This window comes from Saccopteryx leptura, chromosome 6, assembly GCF_036850995.1.
Source record: "Saccopteryx leptura isolate mSacLep1 chromosome 6, mSacLep1_pri_phased_curated, whole genome shotgun sequence".
Taxonomy (NCBI): domain Eukaryota; kingdom Metazoa; phylum Chordata; class Mammalia; order Chiroptera; family Emballonuridae; genus Saccopteryx; species Saccopteryx leptura.
In genome coordinates, this window is record NC_089508.1 from 21,037,334 (window position 1) to 21,051,100 (window position 13,767).

Here is a 13,767-nt window from a genome sequence, read left to right on the forward strand (position 1 = left end):
TGAATGTATACTTTTGTCAAAATTCACTACATTGACTGCTTAAAATATGCGTGTTTCAATGTTTTTAGTGGGTTTATTCATATAATTATCAAATATTGGGGAAAAAATCCATGTTCCTCAAGTAGGCGACGGGTGAAGAGGCAGTGACACACTCATACAGTAGAATACTCTTTTGCAATAGAAAATAAAATGAAAAATTTTTTTAAAGAAAATTACATATAAATTCTTGAACCTGACCAATAATAAGGTTCGACAACATGGGCTACTAAGCTTTTCCTGTAAAAAGCCAGATAGTAAGTACTTTAAACTTTGTGGGCTACCTCTCATCTTTGTCATATCTCCTTCCTTCTCCTCTTTTATACAAACGTCTACAAATGTAGAGGTCATCCTCAGCTGGTAGTCTGCACCAAAACAGGCGTTTGGCAGGATTTGGCCCAGAAGCCAGAGTTTGCCGATTTCTGACCCTCAAAACCAGCCCTTCCTCATCTGCGCAACCTCATTTCACAATCTACTCCGCTTGTTCTCTACGGGCAGCCACTCTGCTGGAACTGGAGCAAGACGCTCATTACCACCTCTGGGCCTTTGCTGTTGCTGAACTCTGTGCCTGGAACAATCCATCCCCACATCTTCACATCTTCAAGTCTTAGTTTAAATATAACCTCTTCAGAAAGGCTTTCCTTGAACATCTTGTCTAAGGTAATGATCCCCCTTCTATCACCTCTTTCACTGTTTCCAAAACACTTATCACTGATTATTATTATTGATGAGTTTATTCTTCTTTTTTTTTTTTTTGTATTTTTTTTTTTCTGAAGCTGGAAACGGGGAGAGACAGTCAGACTCCCGCATGCGCCCGACCGGGATCCACCCGGCATGCCCACCAGGGGGCAACGCTCTGCCCACCAGGGGGCGATGCTCTGCCCCTCCAGGGCGTCGCTCTGCTGCGACCAGAGCCACTCTAGCGCCTGGGGCAGAGGCCAAGGAGCCATCCCCAGCGCCCGGGCCATCTTTGCTCCAATGGAGCCTTGGCTGTGGGAGGGGAAGAGAGAGACAGAGAGGAAGGGGCGGGGGTGGAGAAGCAAATGGGCGCTTCTCCTGTGTGCCCTGGCCGGGAATCGAACCCGGGTCCCCCGCACGCCAGGCCGACGCTCTACCGCTGAGCCAACCGGCCAGGGCCGATGAGTTTATTCTTCTATTGCCTGCCTCTTGCTGCTCTTCCATCCCTATCAAAATACACCATCCATGAAACAGGAACACTGCTGATTTTTTTTGGTCACTATATTTCTAACACTAAGAATAATGCCTGGCTCAGAGTCAGTAAAAAATAAATATTGAATGGACACATTTGCAATGCCTATATTAGTTATTTGTTGAAGAATACTCAATAACTCCCAAAAGTAGAGACTTACATCAACGTTTATTATCTCAGCATTTCTGTGAAGCAATTTGGCTCAACTGGATGCTTCTGGTCCAAGGCCTATTGTGAGTTTGTATCCAAATGACAGCTGTGGCTGTAGTTGATAGCTTGACTGCAATCTCACAAGTCACTTACTCTAATAGCTGTTATATAAATTGCATCAATTATCTGTGAATTGTATCACTTGAGAATGTACACTTTTACTTTTTCCTTTCCAATCTGGGAGCTTTCATTTCCTTTTTCTTATCAGTGCAAGTTAGAACCTCTTTGGGATAGAAAGAATAAAGGCAGACATATTTATCTTACTCCTAGTCATTGGGAGAAATCATTTTTTCATCATTAAATATGATGTTACCTGTACAGTTTCCAGAGGTGCTTTTTATCAGGGTGAGGAGGTTTTCTTGTGTTTCTCATTTGCTCAGAGTTCTTAATCGGGACTGGGTAGTAAGTAAAATGCTTTTTCTACATCAATTAAGATGAGTCAACATTCTTTTTTAGTTTGTTAATGTGGTAAACCACAGTGATTGATTTTTTAAAATTTTTTGTTGTATTTTTCCGAAGTGAGAAGTGGGGGGGGGGTAGACAGACTCCCGCAGGTGCCCAATGGGTATCCACCTGGCATCCGCCCCATGGGAGGGGGTGATGCTCTGCCCATCTGGGGCATTGCTCCGCTGCAACGGGAGCCATTCTAGCCATCTAGCCATTCTAGCACCTAAGGCAGAGGTCATGGAGCCATCCTCAGTGCCTGGGCCAACTTTGCTCCAATGGAGCCTTGGCTGTGGGAAGGGAAGAGAGAAACAGAGGAAGGAGAGGGGGAGGGGTGGAGAAGCAGATGGGCGCCTCTCCTGTGTGCCGGGGCCGGGGATCGAACCAGGGACTTCCACATGCCAGGCCGATGCTCTACCACTGAGCAAACTGGCCAGGGCCCACAGTGATTGATTTTTGAATGTTAAACCCATTCCAGGGACAAACCCCCCTGGATAATGATGTATTAAGATTTTTTTTTAAATGTATTCTAGGGTTAGATTTGATAAAATTTTGTTTAGAAGTTTTGCATAGATGTTTGCAAGGGATAATGGTCTGTATTTTCTTTTCTGCTATGTGTCTGTTTAGTTTTTGTTTCAGGATAATTCTGCCACTATAAAAAATGAGTTAGGGAATATTCCCTCCTCTTCAAATTTCTATAAGAGTTTGTGTAAGAATCAATATCATTTCTTTTTTATTTGGTAGAATTCATCAGTGAATCTATCTGGACCTTAAAGTTTACTTGTTGCAAGATTTTCAACTACAATTTTAATTTCAAAAATAAATGTAGGGGTGTTTATTGTAGTCTCTTTGTGTCATTCTATTTATAGTGTATTTCTTACAAATTAGTATAAAATTGGGTGATGCTGACATTATTTGCCTTTTATTCGGATTGCATAGATTATGCACATTTGATGTCATTATTGATATTAGTTTAAGTTCATAATCTTACTACTAGTTTTCTGTTTGTCCCATTTGTTTTTTGATGCTTTTACCCCCCCATTATTCAAACCTTCTTGGGTCAATTCCGGAATTTTTATGATTCCATTTTATCTTCTCTGTTGACTTTTAGCTATAACCCTTTGGTTATTATAATGGCTGCTTCAGAGTTTATAGTTTACATATTTAAGTTGCCATAGTTTATCTGCAGTTGATACTACACTACTTTATGTATGGTTTAAGAACCCTACAGAAGTATTACTTTAATCTTTCCTCACCTCTATGCTCTGTCACTATACATTTTATCTATACGTAAGTTATGAACTCTATGACACATTGGTATATTTGTAAAGATAGCCAATTATCTTTTAAATAAATTTAAATCATAAGAAAAGACTCATATATATATTTTTTCACTTAGTTATCCTTTCCTGTGTTCTTCATTCCTTAGCATAGATCTGTATTTTTCACTGACATCACTTTGCTTTTGCTTGAAGGACTTTCATTAACATTTCTTGTAGTATAGATCTGCTGGTGATGTATAATTCCATCTTTTTTTTGGTATGTGTGTGCCTGAACAAGGATTAATTTTGCCTTCATTTTTAAAAAATATCATTGTTAGGTACAGAATTATAGATTGAAAGTTATTTTTCCTTACAGTACTTTAAAAATGTTGCTCCATTATCTTGTTATTTTCATTGCTTCCAAGGACAAATATTCTGTTATAATTTTATTTTGAAATATGCTTTTTTCTTTCTCATTCAGGATGCTTTTAAGGCTTAGGTATCACTAGTTGAAAGTAATTTTATTAGCATGTGCTTTGATGTACTTTTCTTCATATTTCTTATGTAGTATTTTGAGGTTTTTGAATTTTTTGTTTAACAATCTTCATCAATTTTGGAAAAAGTTCAGCCACTATTTCTCTCTAGATATATTTTTTATGTCCCCTTATCTCTCCCTACTCTCCGATCCTCAAAAACACTGAATGTTAGGCTGATTAAATTTGTTTCACAAAAAATGCATTGATGCTTCTTCTTATTAAAATTTTTTCTGTTTGTTTTTCATTTTGTTTAGTTTCTTTTTGCTACATCTTCAAATTCAGTCTTCTTATTCTCTGAAATAGTTAATCTGCCACTAATCTTATCAGTATATTTTTTATGTCAGAAGTTTCATATCTAGAAGTTCAGACTGGGCCTTTCTCAACTTTTCCCTGTCTTTATGTAACTTTTGATGTCTGTGTTAGTGTCCTAAGACTACTGTAACAAAGTACCACATACCTGATGGCTTAAAGCAACAGAAATTAATTCACTCCGTATTCTGGAGGCTAGAAGTCCGATATTAAGGCATTGGCAGGACTGTGCTTCCTTTGAAGGTTCTAGAAGATAATTCTTTCTTGCTTCTTCCTAGCTTCTGATGGTTGCCAGCAGTCCTTGATGTCCATTGGCTCTCATCACCCCAGTCTGCCCTCTGTCATCACAAGATATTCTTTCTGTGTGTCTCTTCCTATAAAAACAGCAGTCACTGGATTAAGGCCCACCTTAATTCAGTATGACCTCAGTTTAACCTGAATATCTGCAATGACTTTATTTCTAAATAATGTCACATTCACAGGTACCAGGTGTTAGAATTGCAAAATATCTTATTAGGGGTACACAATTCAACTTCTAATCTGTCCTTGTTCGATAATTCTAACATCTTTATCAGTTCTGGGTAAGTTAGATTGGTTGATATTTCTCCTTAAATTTAGTTACATTTTTCTTCTTCTTTGCGTGCCTGATAATCTTTATTTGGATTGCATTGTAAGTTTAACCTCTTTTGTGACTGGATTATTTGTTTTCATAGAAATAGTCTTGAGATTTGTTATCAGGTGTGGTGAAATTACTTGGAGAGAGTCTGATATTTTTGGATCTTGCTTTCAAGGCTTGTGAGGTGGGACCAGAGTAGCAGCACTATTCTGAGTACTCTATGTAATATTCCACGAATTATAAAGTGTTTCCATCCAGCTGGTGGGAAGAATCGCTATTCCTGGTCCTGTGTGAGTGACAGACATTTTCCCCTCCAGTCTTCTCAGATGCTTCTTTCTCTAGCCTCAGTTTCTTCACATACTCTGCTGAATACTCCAAGGAGAGACCCTTCATCATTCTTTAGTGTTTTCTCTGTATGTGGCTCTTTTTTCTATTAGTTTGTCCATCTACCATGATCTTTCCCAACACTCATCTCCGTCTTCTCAATCCAAAGCATCCTCTGAGCTTTGCCCAGGTTCCCCCTGCTTGAGCCATGGCCTGGAAGTTCCCTCAAGGCAGGAAGTTGTGGGGATCAGAAGACTTACCTTATTTATTTCCTGTCTCATGGGAATCACTGTCCTTTATGCGATGTCTGTTGTCTTTAAAATCATTGTTTCATCTATTTTGCCTTTTTAAAAATTTTGGTGGGAGGAAAAAAATCTGCTCTCTGCTTTTGTACGGCTCTATTTTTTTGTGGGGAACATAAGTGGTATGCCAATATCTGCAACGTTTTATAAAGATTTAGAGAGCATGAAATTGGCTCATTGGTGATCATAATGTAGGTAAAGTCTCCTGTGTCTAACAGTTTCAATTCAGGAAAGTGGAACAAGCCTTCAGGATGACCATGTTCTAATAGCCTGCTCAACAAATTGCTGTGATAATCAATAAGACAATCTTCTTTCCTCAGCATAACTTTTAAACTCAGGCAAAGAAACGCAGGCGATGAGAAGCTGAATCAGTTTAAGTGTAGAGAACAGTGTTTGCGCTCAGATCCATCACACACACACACACACACACACACACACACACACACACACAATGCTTTTAAATATGACAGATGAATGAGAATGGCTAAGAATATTACATTTTCCTCTTGCAGATAAATCATTAGCATGGTTCAGATATCAGAAAGTGGTGTTTAGCAATGAATTCCTCTGTGTTTTATTTATTTCAAAAGGTACCTATTTGTGTGGAGCACAGGCTTATGATTTAGATACAATAAAAATGTTTTATAGTTTTGGATTTGTACATTAATAATTGCTCATTTTGACCTAAATGCAAAAAATATTGCTGTATTTTATGTGTAGAATGGTCTTGACAGTGACAAATACCTGTAATTAGTAAGTATGTGATTTAAAAGAATATTATGGGATCAGCAGTACACAAAGAATGGCTGAAGATAATTCTTTCAGTAGTGGGCAATACCATCTTTTCATTACTTTGTCTTTTATTTTGACTCTTTTAGATTTGCAGTTAGTTTGAAAAACTGATGCAGGAAGAGTCAGAAACCATTTATGGTCATTTTGTCCTGGTGTAAATAGAGTGGCTTTCACCACTATCTTCGTTCAGAGAGAATTTTGAGTAGTTCCATTCAGCCCTAACAAATTAGGATGTTGGGGCATTTCCTTTAATCTTACCCATAGCATCTCATTTTGGTGTTCTATCTTCCTTCTTATCACTTATAACTGTCCAGTGATATTACAAGAAGGTTTGACCATCTGTGGTGGCCAGATGGAACCAAGCAATGTCGAATGGTACTTGTGCTGGGCAATCACTGGGCAAAATACAGGCTGTCTTTTCTTCGTGCCAGTTGGAAGACAGCTAGGTTCAGGCTGTGAATAGTACTTGCTTGAGTAGAAGCTGAGCAGTCTATGGACATGGGCTTTCCTCCAACCCTTCAGGTCTGTGCTCCACCTCCCATAACTCTCCAACTCCTCATTCTGTGACCTTCTTCTGTGTTTCTCATTGCATTCCCAGTAAAAACTCCCTTTTCTTTTGAGGACCGCTCTTCTTCATATTTTTGATGCTGAGCTACCTGAGGATGAACACTCTGTTGTTTATCTCCTCATTTTCACTGCATTTCTAGTGTCAAATACAATGTTTGGATCCCAGAAAGATTCAGCATACATTTGCTGAATAAATGTTGTTTTGAAACATTAAAATGTTAACAAATAAATGAAGTTACTATTATGCTTCTGCATGTGCATGGGGCAATTTAATGGCTGTTCTTGATGATGTTAACATCTGTGTTAGGTGTAGAATATTCTTGAATACAACTGTGAGCAAGCAGCTTGAAGATAGATGCAAAGATATAGGTAGATCACTAGAATAATTATTTCATGTTCAAACCTCACAGTGTTGACTGGCCAGAGGAAATATTTGAATTATGATATGTCACAATTATTTATGATATTTATGAGTGTTTGTGTGTGTGTGTGTGGGTGGAGGGGGAGGTGAGAGAAAGAAAAAGAGATATAAAAAGAGGATGGGAATATAAAAAAGTTAGGTTCCAGCATTTGAAAGGCTTAGAGTCTAATATAAGGTACCAGTTGGGAAATGGATGATTAACAGCACACAATTATTATAATAGGGAACCTGTGTCATTTAATGTGATGTAGCTCTTCTTGAGGTAGCCAGGAAAGTTTCAGAGATGAAGTTAAATTTGATTTTAGCTTGTGGAGAAAAATATCAATGGTTTTTTCATTTTTATTTTTTGGCAGAGTGGAAGGAAACGACCATCTTTGTGACTAATTTGGATTTTCACTTCTTTGCTTTTCCAAAGATCAGTTCTTTGTGGAGGTTTTTAAAATCCTAGCTTTTCTTGGTTGAAGCCGACTTCTCTGAGTAGAAGATGCCTCTTTCATGTTCTAGAACAAGTAAGGAGATGACACCCTAGCAGCAGTCATGAAATGACATCCTCACAGTTCTACTTTTGGTTTGTCATTAATGAGCTATGAGATCTTAGGTGGGCCACTTTCTTTGTTTCCAGGCCTAACAGGTTTGACTAGATAATCTTCTCTGTTCTCTTCCAGTTCTTAGAATCTGTGAGCCAAAAGACATTGGGCTTTGGTATTAAGGGGAATTTTACATTTCACTGCTGGAAATCACACCTGCCTTTTTTCCCCAAGGAGTAACAGAAAAGTAGTCTATGTTAGTATTGCAACTACTTTGATTTTTTTTTCTTTTTAAAAAAGTAAAGTCAATATTTTAGGCTTTTCTTATTAAATTTGGCCTAAGGCAGCTCTAGTGTTTAAGCTTCTGGCCCTTAAAAAAAAAAAAAAAAAAGGAACAGGGCAAGAGGGCGCGTCCAGAGCTTCAGGTGCCAACTAATCCTGCTTCTTCCGGAAAACCACCCGAAGACAGTCGTATGGCGTCCTGGGATATGTAGTTTCATCTAAGGTCACTGTCCCTTAGTAATTCTTTGGTTTAGGGGATAGTACGGACTACAACTCCCAGAGGGCAGAGCGGCACCAGCAGGGTCTTGTGCACTCGTTGTGGCTGGGCGGCTAGTTCAAGTTGCCATAGCTGCGAGTCTGGGCAGAGCACAGTCAGTTGCTCGGCTGCGTCGGGTCAGTTGCACCTTTCCCTGTCACAAGTGGCCGTGGGAGCCGGTGGGGCCCCGGCGATGATCAGGCATTAAGGACTCGGGACTCTCCTCTATCTCAGGTACCTGCTTCCAGCCGCCCCCTGGTCCTTCTTGGCCACTTCCTTGTCTTGTAGATGTTTTAGGTCCCACTTCCCCTCGTCCTGGGGTGGGGAGCCTGGCTGTGCCGGGATCTGGGGTGGGGCCTCGGCTGGGGTGTGTGTGTGTGCCGAGCTGGGGAGGGGCGGCGTGCCTGGCATCCAGACGCCCCCTCCCTCAGCATGGGCATCCCCAGTCTGGTCATTGCCAAGTTATCCCGGGAACTTGGACGTCGATGTCCTTTGCGAGCAGCTTGTCCTGCCGCTAGCAGCTACCAAGCCTAAGCTGTCAAGGAGATGGGCTTCGTTTTGGAGGTGACTTGCCTGGCCTGGGATATAACTGGCCGTTTTGTACCAGTTCTGTAGTCACAAAAGCTGGCTTCTCTAGGGAACGCCTCATCAGTCTTTCCTGTGCCAGCAGGGGAGTTGCCCCAACGTTAACAGTCCACGATTTGAGTTATTTCGTAGGACTACCCGACATTGAATTCTCGCTGCAATCTTGATTGGTTTGATGGGGGCTCAGTCACTTCCGCAGATTTCATGTAGAACCACTTTGTAACGTTGTGCCGAGTATTATGTCAAGTATCTACACAGGGCCTGGCACATTGGAAGTGCTCAGTATTTGTTGTTTATTTTTATCGATTATGATAACAGCGCTGTCAAATTGAAATGTAATGGGAGCCACACACTGAAGTTTTAATTTTTTTAATACTTACATTATACCAGTAAAAAGAAACTGGTGAAATTAATTTTAATAATTTAGTGCAATATATCCAAAATGTTTTAATTTCAACATATAGTCAACATGAAACTTATTGAGATATTTTACAGCCTTGCAGATTAAAAAAAAATGTTTCTAAGTCTTCAGAATCCTGATTTTACACTTATAGCTCATGTGAATCCGAACTGGCCAGATTTCAAGAGCTCAGTAGCCAGCCACATGGCCAGTGACTGCTGTATTGTGCATATATACTGCTCACAAAAATTAGGGGATATTTCAAAATGAATATGAAGCAATAAAAAAAGAAGCATTTTATGTTATTCTATTAAACAAGTACATCAGAAAAGCAAACAAGTCAAAGAAAGTTGTTCGATTTTGCAAATGAGATGCAAAATCAACTTTTATTTCATTGGTGAAAATAGCCTATACAAAAGGCTGAAAGTCCTGGAGTGTCTGCACGTTCCCTGATCCCCTCATTTTTGTGAGCAGTGTAGATTCAAGATGAAAACTTTAGCACTTCATATTGGCACAGTGAGACTGGGGTGTGTCTGTGACTCAGCTCATGGGGTGAAGGTTACTGCCTTGTTAGAAGAGGGAAGTGTGCATGGAATCCATGTGCTCCCAGCATGTCCTGTCTGCCATTGCAAGACCTGTGTCACTTTGAACTCTACACAGTTGATTTTGATGAACTTTTCCAGAATATGTTTTTCTTGAAGTAGTTTATAGATATATTCCCAGACCTACTTTTTTTTTTATTTTTATTTTTTATTTTTTATTTTTTTATAAATTTTTATTAATGTTAATGGGATGACATTAATAATTCAGGGTACATATATTCAAAGAAAACATGTCTAGGTTATCTTGTCATTAAATTATGTTGCATACCCCTCGCCCAGAGTCAGATTATCCTCCGTCACCCTCTATCTAGTTTTCTCTGTGCCCCTCCCCCTCCCCCTAAATCTCTCCCTCCCTCCCTCCTGCGTCCTCCCTCCCCCCACCCCTGGTAACCACCACACTCTTGTCCATGTCTCTTAGTCTCGTTTTTATGTTCCACCAATGTATGGAATCATGTAGTTCTTGTTTTTTTCTGATTTACTTATTTCACTCCGTATAATGTTATCAAGATCCCACCATTTTGCTATAAATGATCTAATGTCATCATTTCTTATGGCTGAGTAGTATTCCATAGTGTATATGTGCCACATCTTCTTTATCCAATCTTCTATTGAAGGGCTTTTTGGTTGTTTCCATGTCTTGGCCACTGTGAACAGTGCTGCTATGAACATGGGGCTGCATGTGTCTTTACGTATCAATGATTCTGAGGTTTTGGGGTATATACCCAGTAGAGGGATTGCTGGGTCATAAGGTAGTTCTATTTGCAGTTTTTTGAGGAACCACCATACTTTCCTCCATAGTGGTTGTACTACTTTACATTCCCACCAACAGTGTATGAGGGTTCCTTTTTCTCCACAGCCTCTCCAACATTTGTTATTACCCGTCTTGTTGATAATAGCTAATCTAACAGGGGTGAGGTGGTATCTCATTGTAGTTTTGATTTGCATTTCTCTAATAACTAGTGAAGCTGAGCATCTTTTCATATATCTGTTGGCCATTTGTATTTCTTCCTGGGAGAAGTCAGACCTACTTTTTATGTGGACAGCTACCAGTTCTCTGGATAACTCTGTGGGATCTTACAGATTGTTTCAAACACAGTGATAAGGAATGGGAAATATTTCTGTGCACAGCTCTTTCTTACAACCAAAGACATTCGCTGTTACTTACTCAATTGCAATACTAAATGTGGGAAGAACTGGGTTGCTTATAAATTATTTCCTTTAGATCAGTGGTCCCCAACCCCCGGGCCGCGGACTGGTACTGGTCCATGGGCCATTTGGTACCGGTCCACAGAGAAAGAATAAATAACTTACATTATTTCCGTTTTATTTATATTTAAGTCTGAACGATGTTTTATTTTTAAAAAATGACCAGATTCCCTCTGTTACATCCGTCTAAGACTCACTCTTGACGCTTGTCTCGGTCACATGATACATTTATCCATCTCACCCTAAAGGCCGGTCCGTGAAAATATTTTCTGACATTAAATTGGTCCGTGGCCCAAAAAAGGTTGGGGGCCACTGCTTTAGATGTCCCAAACATATAGTTAATTAACTGGCTTAGAAATTCAATTGGGTCATGAAATTCAGAAGTAACATGTTAAATTCATTGCTTGACTTATTCAAGCCACTGATAGACATGCTGAGAGAGAGTACTTTTAGCTAGACTTGGGCTACAGTTTCCACTGTGTGATCTAGCCAGCCCAAGAAATGAGCAGGCATGGGCCCAGATAACCACGGAGCAGTATGCTCAGTGGGGCTTTCGCATGACCCAAGGAGTGTTTTCTCTGTTTTCTGATACGCCATAAACTGTACATAGAGAGGGGGAGCTTATTTTTATTATTTTAAAAAATGTAAGGTGACAAGTGTGTTTTACCCCTTGTTTCATTTATCTGTAGGTGGTTTGGGGAACGTGTAGGGGCGTCCGAAGATCATCTACTTGACTAGGCCTTTTGCCCTGAACCTCATGAAGAAATGATAGGAGGCAGACCTATGTGCCGAGGAAGAGCACTGAGCTCAGTGGAGAGCAGCTCGGAGATTTGGGGGTGTGCTTTGTAAGTATGCTTTCTCCCTGCATTTTGGAGATGACACATTTTTGCATATTTATAGTGGAAAAGAATGTGTCAACAAATAGGCTTTTGAGGGTTGAGCAACCCCTTTCTAACATATTGCATAAAATTAAATGGAATGATTGTGCATGGAATGTTATAAAAATTCAGGGGAACGAACTAGATACCTTAACAAAAGCAGCAATGATGCGCCTGTTATTATTAGCAAGTGTGCTGAACCTATTTTGTCCCAGGCACAGTAATAGGTGCTTGTTATGTGTTAGGTATATAATACTCTTGGCATGTTGTTCTTTTTTTTTTTTACAGAGTCAGAGAGACGGATAGACAGGGACAGACAGACAGGAATGGAGAGATGAGAAGCATCAATCACTATTTTTCGTTGCGCATTGCGACCCCTTAGTTGTTCATTGATTGCTTTCTCATATGTGCCTTGACCGCGGGCCTTCAGCAGACCGAGTAACCCCTTGCTTGAGCCAGCGACCTTGGGTCCAAGCTGGTGAGCTTTGCTCAAACCAGATGAGCCCGCGGTCAAGCTGGCGACCTCGGGGTCTCGAACTTGGGTTCTCGGCATCCCAGTCCGACACTCAATCCACTGCGCCACCCCCTGGTCAAGCATTGGCATGTTATTCTGCATTTTACAAATGAGGCAGTTGAGGGTCAAATAGCTTATTTGATTTGCTTGGGATTCTGGAGCCCAAAGAGCAGTTGTTATGTCTAGTTCTTTTTTTTTTTTCCCCATTTTTCCAAAGCTGGAAACGGGGAGGCAGTCAGACAGACTCCTGCATGCACCCGACCAGGACCCACCCGGCATGCCCACCAGGGGGCGATGCTCTGCTCCTCTGGGGCGTCGCTCTGTTGCATCCAGAGCCATTCTAGCACCTGAGGCAGAGGCCACAGAGTCATCCCCAGCGCCCGGGCCATCTTTACTCCAATGGAGCCTCGCTGCGGGAGGGGAAGAGAGAGACAGAGAGGAAGGAGAGGGGAAGGGGTGGAGAAGCAGATGGGCGCTTCTCCTGTGTGCCCTGGCCGGGAATTGAACCCAGTACTCCTGCATGCCAGGCCGATGCTCTACTGCTGTGCCAACCAGCCAGGGCCTATCTCTAGTTCTGATTACAGATCTCAGCCCTGCCAGATGCAAAGAGGCCCCATTGCTGTCTCAGATGGCTCTGTAATGGGATTTGATTGACAGTCAGCATTTTTAGATCACGAGTACCATATAAGCAGAGTTTACTGTTATTTATCTCTTTACATATTCAAAAGGTTCTATTATCTTTTTTAGTTTTTTCAAGATATAATGATTCTTACATTATTATTGAGGTAAGAAAGAGATAGTTATAGTTTGTGATTTCTGTAAATGAACATATTCAACATGAATTGTCATTGATAATCAAGGACATAGTGTTTAAAACCCAAATTTTGCAATGTAGATTTAAAATTTTATACACTTTTTTTTTTAACATTTTCATGTTGCATTTTTAAAAATATTTTATTTATTGATTTTTAGAGGGGTGGTGGAGGAGCAGGAAGCATCAGCTCATAGTAATTGCTTCTCATATATGCCTTTATTGGGCAAGCCCAGGGTTTCAAACTGGCAACCTCAGCATTCCAGGTCAATGCTTTCTCTACTGCTCCACCACAGGTCAGGCTATGTTGTATTTTGATGACAGGCACTTAAACATATAGAGCAGACCCACTGGGGCCTTGTAATAACATTGTGTCCGAGATCTATGCTGTACAAAGTTCTTAGAATTAATTTTAGAGCTGGAAGAGTCTGGTAGTGGGCCGTGGGCCATTCGGTACCGGTCCGCAGAGAAAGAATAAATAACTTACATTATTTCCGTTTTATTTATATTTAAGTCTGAATGATGTTTTATTTTTAAAAAATGACCATATTCCCTCTGTTACATCCGTCTGAGACTCACTCTTGACACTTGCCTTGGTCACGTGATACATTTATCCGTCCCACCCTAAAGGCCGGTTCGTGAAAATAGTCTTTTCTGACATTAAACTGGTCCGTGGG

At 40.4% G+C, this 13,767-nt stretch overlaps 1 protein-coding gene across 4 annotated transcripts in view; it reads left to right on the forward strand.

Annotated features, from left to right (window-relative positions):
- The first annotated feature begins 8,172 nt into the window (after positions 1 to 8,172).
- The window catches only part of CEP128 (centrosomal protein 128), a 412,477-nt gene continuing 406,882 nt past the window's right edge, over positions 8,173 to 13,767 (forward strand). For all 4 annotated transcript variants that reach the window (XM_066342939.1, XM_066342940.1, XM_066342941.1 and 1 more), the window contains exons 1-2: positions 8,173 to 8,328; positions 11,577 to 11,732. The gene's annotated coding sequence lies outside the window, so the exon portion shown is untranslated. The remainder of the gene's footprint in view (positions 8,329 to 11,576; positions 11,733 to 13,767) is intronic.